Source organism: Grammomys surdaster, unplaced genomic scaffold (assembly GCF_004785775.1).
Source record: "Grammomys surdaster isolate TR1022 unplaced genomic scaffold, NIH_TR_1.0 64, whole genome shotgun sequence".
In the NCBI taxonomy this organism is placed as follows: Eukaryota; Metazoa; Chordata; class Mammalia; order Rodentia; family Muridae; genus Grammomys; species Grammomys surdaster.
This window is the reverse complement of record NW_021604566.1, coordinates 314,123-321,062: the sequence shown is the minus strand read 5'-3', so window position 1 is coordinate 321,062 and position 6,940 is coordinate 314,123. Positions and strand designations below refer to the sequence as shown.

At 41.3% G+C, this 6,940-nt stretch overlaps 1 protein-coding gene across 1 annotated transcript in view; it reads left to right on the top strand.

The window, feature by feature from the left end:
• The window catches only part of Cdh17 (cadherin 17), a 56,539-nt gene that overhangs the window by 597 nt on the left and 49,002 nt on the right, over positions 1-6,940 (top strand). The window lies entirely within an intron of this gene.

Genomic DNA, 6,940 nt, shown 5'->3' with positions numbered 1-6,940 from the left:
TCTCTCTCTCTCTCTCTCTCTCTCTCTCTCTCTCTCTCTCTCTCTCTTTCTGTGTGTTGGCTTATGGTTCCCTTCATAGAAGATAAACTGTTTGCTAATGAGGGATTTTCAGGATGTCATATGCCACTTGGAATCTTCGTAGTTTTGGCCATTGCCTGTGTGTCTTGATTACAGGAGACTTAATAGGGATAAGACAGATGTTCCCTGTAGTAGGGTGTAACAAGCAAACTGTTCGGGCAATGCCTTCTCTCATACTTTTTTATAAAAACGCAAGTAGCAAGTGAGGCATTATTTAAAAGAAGAAAGTGCACATTGGGATAACAAGAAAAACAGTCAGCACTGAGGCTTTCTAAAGAAATAAAAGGAATCCTTTTCTAGAGAGTCTGCAGTAAACTGGGGGACATACATTTTATGAGTCTTTGGGGTTGGTCAGTTGGGTTGTGCCCGGTTCATCATTGATTGGCTAGAGCACATGAGGCCGTGCACTTTTGTTCTCTGAACTTTAATCTTTTTCATTTAGATAACAGATAACCTGTCCAAGTGGGTATGAGGAACAAATGCGTAGGTAAAGTGCTTGCTGCAATGGAAGGCACTCAGTGAAGGTTGGCTTTCTTCTCCAGGAGAAAGTCCAGATACTGAGTCAGGTCAAGTTGAAGTGTTGCTATTTGCTCTGTAAGAAAAAAAAGACTATGGTGCTATGGTGGGGAAAGGTGTTTTAGATGGTTACTTGCTATGCAGTACAGGCCACCCACCTTGTGCTTGTGGCTCTCCTGTATGTTGGGATTATATGTGTGTACCATCACAGCCTTCTAGAAAGATCATTTTTATTTTGTGCACATACACCCCCCACACACACACTCACAACACACATACCCTCTTCCACACAAAGCTATGCTAAGAGCATGGGATCTCACATGATAATAAGAATGATAAGATGATTGGGTACTGATGAATCATATTCAAAAGTTAAAAGTACTTCAAATGGTTTCCATGTAAGTCTTCAGGTTTGACGATCTGAGGGAAGATCTGAGTTTTGAGGGAAGTCATTGCTATTGAAGATGAATACTGTATTTACAGTATCTTCTTCTTACAAGGCCAAAGTTTGTCCTGTGTCAAAGGCAGGATCCAGAAAGAGAACCTGCTCCCCTTTCGTGGTGGGAGAGGTGACTCTGGGAAGCAACGCTCAGCATCTCTTGTTCTTTTCTGAGAAGGTCCATAAAGAAATGCACATATGGGTGTGGAAACATTTAGTCATTTGTTGTCATAAAATTGTATTCATTCAGAAACGTCTGATGTTTAACTTAGAATGGCTCTAGCCTTTCTGTGGCCTACTCATTGATTATCTAAACAAGGGAAGATATGATAAATTTTCTTATGTGTCCAACTCATCTGTCATTTTTAAGTTGTGAGAATGAACAGGAATATTTACTTCAATTTGAGGCATTTTTAACTTACTATATAATAAGACAGTCACCAGTAACTCAATTATTATTGATTGTATTACAATAGATATTTTCATGTATGTAATACATAACAGATTAAGCTATATTTGCTAGTTGCATAGGTGGTATAAAAAAAAACCTTAATTTTTCTTAAAATACTCTGTAATAATGACAATCTAAATTTTATCTAAGATATCCAGATTCAACACTTTCTTACCATTATTTAAAAGATTATCACTTGTTGGTTTGACCAAACCCAGGGCCACATGCTTGGTAGGCAAGTGCGACATGCAGATCTGGAGTGAAGAGAATCAGAACTCTAGATCTGTGTTTTGGAAGATGTTTAAAGATCAGCATCTTCCTCACATGCATGCTTCCTTCTTTGATCTCTACTTCAGTCAGTAAAACCTTTTCCTTGGTTTAGTTTCCTGCCCTGCATGATAACGGGACACACATCGCAGGATTGTTGTGTTTAAATGAATAGATTTTCCAAGGTGCTTAGCTTTAGCAAATGTTTAGTAAATGTAAGCTTTAAAAGACATTCAATTCATTAGACATCGTTAAGGGATAAGGTACCCTTCATTTGGTAGAATTAAGTTCATTTTCACTTCCTGTCCTCTGCAGAGTCATCAGTCAAGGTTTAATTACAGGAAGGGAGAATGTTAACCTCCTGTTCTTCAGCAAGATTGTGATTTTTGCCACTACAATACTTGCCTCAAGGTCATTTTGCAAATTAACTAGTATAATAGCACACGGTGACTTGTTTGTTTGTTTGTTTTACATCCTTCAGTGTCTCAGTCCTGTGGTATAGAATGAAATTTAGATTTATCTCCTATGGAATTTCTGAGGCTAGCAAGTGTGATCTTATTATCTCAACAATGTGCTTAACTTTACACCTTCATACACATGAAGGAATACTGCTCAATTTCTAAAGAGACTGTCACAAAAATTTTAATCCACTTTTTTATGAAAAATAGCAATCCTTACCCCGGCCTCTAGGTCAGAGAGGACCCTCATGGTAGTCGTAAGCCATATTTGGAGTCCTTCTGTGCCCCTCCCAGGGCACCTGGGTTGTGAGTCTGCTCATATTAGGAGGTGCAGGCCTAAATCCTATCTTCTGGGGTAAGAAAGTTGAACAGCATGCTGTTATGCCCACATCAGAGCCCCCAACCCTCTGAAGACTTGGGACATTTGTCCTTTTGGAGCTCGAATATTAGATATTTTCTCATTAGTTACCTTTCTGTGATAATATGTCATGACCAAGACAGCTTAGAAGGCAGTATTTATTTGGGTTTATGATTTCAGAGGGAGGGTCCATAATGGGGGACAGTGGGTGGGACTTGGCAACCAGCAGGAGACATGGAGGCAGGAACAAGAATCAGAAAGACTACATCGTCAACTGCAAATGTGAGCCAGAGAGTAAACTGGAAGCAGGGCAAGGCTGTGAACCCACAAAGCTCACTCTTAGTGATGTACTTCCCCTATCATGGATGTCTGTACCATCTCCCCAAATTGTGTACCATCTCCCCAAATTGTGTACCAACTGGGGATCAAGTGTTCACATGCCCGGAGCTCTGTGTTTCTCATTCAAATCACTACAGCTAGTTGTCCTGTGAGCCTCTGAGTGGGGGCCTTTCTTTCCCAGCTGACCCAGTCCGTATCTAGTGTGTGGGAGTACTAGGTAGAAAGAAAGCCAACCAGGAAAAAGCATGACCGTGTTTCTCAAAATATTCCCAAGAGCTCCATCTTTTTCTTTAATAAAGATAATTATGTTGATAATTCCTATTATGATTAATTATACAACTTTAAATAATTTTGAGTTATCTAGGGGAACTATGTATCCCCTTGTGAATTCATGTATCCCATCATGAACCTACTGATAAAATAAAAACCTTCAGTTTTGGACACATAAATCCAGATACTCATATGCATTTCCGCTGTACCATTTAGTGAGACCAAGAAACTTATTTGGTGGGGCGTCTGGGGTAGCTGTGTGGCTGTCTGTTCTCTTTCCTTCCTCTTCTTTTCCTTCAGCTCAAAGTGCACCAGGCTGCTTCTCACCTCAGGGGGAGTCATCAGTCTGCAGCATGAGGCAGCAGACCTCATTTTCTGCCTGGGTGCTTGTTTCTAGCTTATTAAGAGCTGCTTTAATTGGGTCCCTAATTTGTCAGGAGCACAAATTGGTCAGCTTCTACTTAAGCAATGTAATTGGTGCCAGTGATTTGTGAGCCAGAGCAGAAAGATGGGCTCGGGTGACCTCGGCATGGCTTGGTGAACAATGGTGTGAGCCAATTTTTAATCTGATCTTTATTCATATCTGGCCTTGCCTTAGAATTTATGCTGCTCTTAGCAATATACAATGCCGCTGTAAAATAAATGACACACAGACTATGAGGCACTGCTTAGTCCTGGTGGCATTATGAGTCCAGTCACATCCTTTCTTGCCCAAACTACCCTGAAATAAACTAATTTTGTGTCCTTCTCCCCCACCTCTTGTGCTTTATGCATGGCTCATTCGTTGTTGTTGGATGAGTTATTTTAAAGCCCATTGGTGTCCCTCTCATCCAACCCCCCCAAAAAAAGATAAAAAGACGAAGAGATGGCTGATCTTGTTTAAGATTTGCCTAGCACTGAGTTTTTAACCAGGTGTGGGTATGGACCAATGTTTGCATGCTGAGTTCTTTAGGTCTGGAAATCTGAGACCTAGAAAGTCCCTGTAATTACTCAGATAAATGCAGAAATGACAAGAGTGTCTTAAAATGGCTTAAAGCCATTTGGAGGCATTAGAGACCAGGAAGAGAATTGTTCATGCTTGTGCTTCTTGTGTTTCCTCTGGGATGCCATGTTATGTATAATAGAGTATTAACATAGTAAAGTCTCCCTTGAGGAAGTCCCTGTCCTGAGATAACAACACCTGGTTCAGTTAAAGACAGGGATGAGAGGCTGAAACAGTTCACCATCTAATGGTTCTGGAGTTCAAGTCTAAGATCTAGGTGTCGGCGGGGTTTCTTCTGAGATCTGTGGAGGAAATTCTGTCCCAGGCCACTCTCTGGGTTTGTAGATGGCTGCCTTCATGTTCAAGTAGTGTTCTTTCTGTATTTATGAATCTGTCTAAATTTTCCATTTTTATGGGGACAGCAGCCATCTTGGATTAGGGCCCACCCTGATGGTTTCATTGTAATTTTGTTTTCTATGAAGAACTCAAAATGAGGTAGCACGGGGAAGTTGGGAGTTAGCATACAGACATATGAACTTGGGAAGAAGATGCATTATTCATCTGATCACACTGGGCTCCCTTAAAACCCAGAGACGTCCAGGGTGAAGCTCAGAGGAGAAGTAGGAAATGGTAATTCACAAATATATCTATGTAGGAACAAACATCTTTCCAGCTGATACAATTCTTGCCTTGGCGTGGTGGGAGGTGTGTGTTTTAGGTCAAGGTGAGTCATGTTGGTGTAGGAAGAGGTTGAACAACCACAAAGTAAAAGCAAAATCTTTTGAAATATGTGGACAGATACAGTGATGAAAGTGACGTTCTCAGGTTAGAAGACCCTGCAGTGAGATCTCAGGCTTGGGAATGAAATTGGCAGTGTGACCTTGGCCTAGTCTCTTAACTTCTCTGACTTTTGCTTTTTGATATTTTCATCTCAAATGCATGTGGTGTCTGCTTCACAGAGTTCTCTGGGGGGGGGGAAATCATAAGATAATTCAATGACAGGCTCATAAGTGCCAACTGACTGCCTTTGTGTTGTGATCCTGTACAGTCTGCTGGGACATCTGTGACTTCCAGGCTATGGTGGACTGAGTGAGGACACCTCCCCAAGAGAGTTTCACATTTGAGGTCAAGGTCCTGATAAGCCACCTGCTGGATAAGGTGACTGAGGTCTTCTTTTCAAAACTTATTAAGAGCCCAGAGCCTTTGATCTTTGTCACTACAGGTAGCTTGGCCTTTCAGATAGTCACCATAGGAACTGTCTGAATTGTTCTTTGCACCTGAGGGAGAACCTGGCAAATAGCAAAATTTCTAAGCAGATGGTTGGGTCAACCCTTCCAGGAGTCTCAGAGGAGAGACCACGGAGTTCTCTGAAACAGTCAGTTGAGCCCTGTCCAGATAGTGGCTCCAAGTTGTCCTATGACGTGGGTATCCAGTGGCTTTAGGCAGCTTAACTTTAAACAGTGGTTTCCGGTCAGAGTCCTTATGACCCATGGTCAGATACTCACCTAGTGAGTCATGTTCCCATGAAGAGGAAGTGAAAGCGAGGCCTGTCTGACCCCAAGCATTGGTGCAGTTTGCTCTGAATCAGGGCTTCACCTTGCTGTTACATTTGTGTGTGTGGAGGCTGTGGGGGGGGGGGGCTGTCAGAAAGTGGGCTGTGAAAGGAGTCATGGAGACATCCAGGACAATGGTTTAAGTTCTGACCGAGAGAGACCAGATTGCAGATAGCACATGCTGTCCAATATTAACTCCTTGAGTCCAGTCACTCTCAAATATGGATACTCTCACTGCCTTGTGCTTCAAGGTGAGTGGCCAAGGCTGTAAGTCAGCACAGAAGCCTGGCCCCAAACCATCGATCTCCAGGGTTCATGCTTCTTACAACTCAACAAGTCATGGCACCCTTTTGGAAACATGGCAAGTGGTTATTGTTATTTCCCACAGGAAACTAGGCTGTGAGTGGAAAGACCAAAGGCGCTTGACAAAGAATAGGTGACTTTTGATCACTCTCTGAATCGCTGACATAAGACCTTTATTTTGTTAATGTTGATTTTTCTGTCATTTCAATTTGTAATTCTTTGTAAGACTAAAGATCCTAGAAAAAAAAATCAGTTCAGTGGAAGAGAATATATTCTAGCTATTTCTCAATCATTTATTGAAGCAAAACTCTTACTTGCATTTAACAGAGAAATAACCCTTTTCATCAATTAAAAAAAGAATTATACTTTCAAGATTAGGCTTTAAATCTCAGATTAGTGAATAGTCATTTTAATGAGAGTAATATTTATTCTGAAAGCTTATAGATGAGAACAAATTAATAGGCTTTCCATGTTAGACAATGATGGATGCTGTAGAATTCACAAACATCTGCTGAGGTTTTAGTATGTGTGAGCTATGGTATGAAGCACCCTGGAGGTTAAAAAGTAACAAGACCTCTAGTCCACTGGGTTTTATTTTTTTAGTGGAGGAAGTAACACTGATAAATAAAGGATAAGTAAATAAAATAAACAAAGGATAAATAAATAAAAGAAAAATAATAAAAGTAAGAAATGCAAAAGGAAGCGGCCTCTATCTGGAGATCAAGGATGACTTCCTGCAGGAAGCAGGAAAAGGGTCTAGCTCCGCAGTGGCAGACTTGTGCTTCTTGTTTGGGAGCTGAGTTCCTAGCATCCTGTCTGGTGCATGTAAGAAGTCTGTAAGTAAGCAGGTAAGCTGGACCCTGATGGGTGAGAAGCAGAAGCAGTGTGAGAGAAGGGTTCACAACCAGGCTTTGTTAAGCAAACGC